General features: G+C 42.8%; 1 pseudogene; it reads right to left on the bottom strand.

The window, feature by feature from the left end:
* The window catches only part of LOC116085196, an 11,114-nt pseudogene extending 8,662 nt beyond the window's left edge, over positions 1-2,452 (bottom strand).
* Positions 2,453-3,791: the final 1,339 nt, after the last annotated feature.

Below are 3,791 nucleotides of genomic sequence, written 5' to 3' on the forward strand. Positions count from 1 at the left end.
TCTCTCTCTCTCTCTCTCTCTGTTGTAATTTCTTTGGTTTTAATGGTCCTTGTGGTGATTCACAGGGCCAGACTCCAGCCGTTCTTCTGAAACCTCTGGGAGAGTCCTAGTTACATCTCGTTCTCATAAACCTTGAATCCAGTTCTAGTGGGTCTTTAAGCCTAACTCTGATATGACCAGGCAAGAGATGATTAGAAACAGCAGAGGTGGAAAAGTCAGGTGCCAAGTTGTGTCCACTTAAAAAAAGACACCATCTGGCAGCAGCTGTCTCAACATGGGCTGCCGAGTGACACACATCTGTCTGAGCACGGTAGGGGCGGGACTGAAGAAGGACACTACGATGTTTATTTTTTTGTAAGTCTTTCCAAGGAATCCTGAAGTTGGGGCTGGGGTATAGATTTGCTGATGACATCTGGGGCCATTAGGAGGGGCCTCTGATGCCCATAACATTGTATGCTTACCTGATATGATTTTGTTAGAGATATAATTGAATAAATGTCACATCGATTTGTCACCTGCATACAGTTGTCACCAAGCTATGTATCTGTGAACAGCCATCATTTAAATGTGCTAATATTAAACCTTAATGATGTCAGCTATTTAATGTTTGGTGAATTGGAGCCTTTTAAATTGAACTGTCACCAAAATTCCTTGGGCCTGGCTAGTGACTAGCTGTAGTGCACGTGCTTTGAGTGAAGTGATAAATGCCGCTTCCTGGCAGAGGGTCTTAAAGGTGCTTACGAAATCCTTCATCTTTCTCCCGCCAGAAACCATGTGTTGAGAAGGCAGAACTACTTGACAGGGCAGGTGGGCTCCTTAATCACCTCAGGAAAGCAAGCTCCTTTCGGGGGTGTTTTAGCATCTAGAGTGGAACTTGTGTAAGCAAGCGAGTTTTTCACACAGGCAATGAGATCGCCATACCCGTTTGCTGTTGCAATGCTGTGGTTTGAATGTGTTCCTTCCAAAATGGGATGGTGGGAAATGGATCCTCGCCTTCAACCCTTACAGTTCATAGAGATTACATGAGATCCTTGAGTATCAGCTGGGCAGTAGCAGGAAGGAAGCATCCTGCCCAGCATCTGTGATGGATAGAAGAACCGAATAGTCTGCAGCTACTTCAATAAATGGCACTTAAATCATTACTTAGAAATGGTTGAAAAGTACATAGGTCCAATACTTTTGGAAGATAATGTATGAATAATTAAATTACACATATCTAGGGCTAAAGAGATGGTTTAGAAGTTATGAATGAATATTGCTTTCAGAGGACCCCGATTTGGTTCCTAGCACCCACATAGTGGGCCACAATTATCTGTAATTCCAGTTTCAGGGGATCTGATGCCTTCTTCTGGCCTCCACAACACCTACACACATGTGGTACACAAGTTGACACAAAGGCACATGCGCACATACACATAAATAAATAAATAAATAAATAAATAAATAAATAGATAACTATGAAATCTTTAGGGGCTGGAGAGTTGACTCAGCAGCAGTCACTGTGTGACTCTCTCTGTGTGAGAGCCACACAGTGGGTGGCTCATAAAGATAGGACACCCTCTCCTGGCCTCTGAGGGTACCAGTAGGCACACAGACATATATGCAGGCAAAACATCAACACACATAATGATAAAATAGTCATCTCAGATAATTAAAAGTTAGCTGGGTGTGGTAGCATACACCTTTGATCCCAGCATTGGGAGGCAGAAGCAGGTGGCTTTTAGTGAGTTCGAGGCCAGCTTGGTCTATGTAGTGAGTTCCAGGGTAGCCCAGAGGGTAAGACTCTGTCTCAAAACAATGATAACAAAAAACTCTAAAAAGTAAAAATCACACAATCTTTTGTTCTAGCAATGTTACCTCTAGAAATGGAGTATCTAGAAATAGTTAAATAAGTACTAAAATTAATGTATCAAAATTATAATTATAACTATCCAATAGTAGGTAGTCATTCAAAGGAAAAATAATTTCATCTACACCTTAGTATGCATGTAGATTTAATAATGAAGATCTATTTATGTATACTGGTGGAGAGTGGTAGTCACTTTGCAAGGTGGCATCTGAGATGGTCCCCAGTACTCCTGTCTTCTGGTTTTTATGTCATGAGTTGTCTCCACTTTTTGAGTGTGGGCTAGAACTATTGGTTTGCTTTAATGAACAGGCATGGAGGACACCATCACCCACTCCCACATTACACTCAATAATTTACATTTGATTGGACTCAGGCTTTGGGTGGAAGTGTGTGTCCTTTGCCAAGTGTGTGCCCTTTGTCTTCCTGGCACTATCCTCTGGCTTCTTCTACTTTAGCACATTCTGAAGTGTCTTCCTAAACTTTCTTTGTTTCTTTGGGGTAACATCTCGGCATTTCAGATTCCTTGCATGGTGATATGCTGAATCTCAGGTCCTTTGGCCCTGGGTTACTTACCTTCTTTGTTGTGTCACTTTCTGACCACATATTGCCGTTCATTGTCTTTATTTTATTTTTTATTTTATTTTGTGCAGACGTCTATTCTCTCCTTCTACCATGTTTGTTTTGGGGATTGAACTCAGGTCATCAGACATCTTAGTTACTCTTCTATTGCTGTGAAAAGACGCCACAACCCGCACAACTTATAGAAGAAGTAGTGTATTTGTGGCTTACATTTTTAGAGAGTTAGGGTCTTTGACCATCATGGTGCAGAGCATGGTAGCAGTTGTGGGCATGGTGCTGGGGCAGTAGCTGAGACCTCCTATCTAGATCCATGAGCACCAGTCAGAGAATGCAACACACTGGGATAGGGAGAGTGTTTTGAAACCTCAATTCCCACCCCTCAGTGACACACATTCTCTAGCAAGGGCATACCTGCTAATCTTTCCCAAACAGTTTCACCAGTGGGGAGCCAAGTATTCAAACATACGAGAGCCTCTGGTGCCTTTCTCATTCAAACTACTACACCAGGTTGGGTGCAAGCACCCCTAGTCACTGAGCCATCTTACCAGCCTATTATATTATGATGAAGAAGGTGATGATGATGGTGGTGGTGGTGGTGGTGATGAATAGTAGTAATAGTACTCGTAGTGGTAGTAGTAGTAAATTAGTTCATGCATATGTGTGTGCATGAGCGTGTATGTGTGTGTGAATGCTCATGCATGATGTGTATATGTAGGCATGCATGCCGCAATTTAGATGTGGATGTCAGAAAACATCCCTTGGAATACAGAAGAGGGTGGGCCAGGCATCTTTTCCTCCTGAGTCATCTGGACAGCTTTTGTCTGATCTTCTGCAGAGACACTGATCTAGGAGGGAAGGTAGAGAGAGGAACTAGCACTTGGGAACTGAGTGAAAATGTAGAAATGTGCTTAAAAGTAGGCATAGCATTATGCACGAGGCAGAACACCCAGTTCTTAAAAATTCTCATGGTCATTGTTTTTGTTGTTAATAGAGACAGAGACTAAAGCAGAAGAACACAATGGTGCCCTGAGAGCCAAGAGAAGGGTGTGTTGAAAAAAGAGGTGGCCAAATGCCAGAGTCAGAGGCCAGACATGTGACAGCAGAAATAATTATTCAGGGAGTCACACACATATGGAGCTTCTCTGAGAATATAGCTTATTCCCGACCCATTGGCAGGCCTTTGCTGTCTAAGTAGGCTTAGGAGACCACTATGTGGAGATGAATTTTCAGTTACAACTGAACCAAGCAGCTATGAGTTTGTTGTGTGAACCCCGGGAGGGCTTGAAGAAAAGGCAGGTGGTGCTTGAATCATTACAAGGAGACCTCATTGTAGAAGACCTAAGATAATCAGCAGAGGTAGGCC

This window comes from Mastomys coucha, unplaced genomic scaffold, assembly GCF_008632895.1.
Source record: "Mastomys coucha isolate ucsf_1 unplaced genomic scaffold, UCSF_Mcou_1 pScaffold9, whole genome shotgun sequence".
In the NCBI taxonomy this organism is placed as follows: domain Eukaryota; kingdom Metazoa; phylum Chordata; class Mammalia; order Rodentia; family Muridae; genus Mastomys; species Mastomys coucha.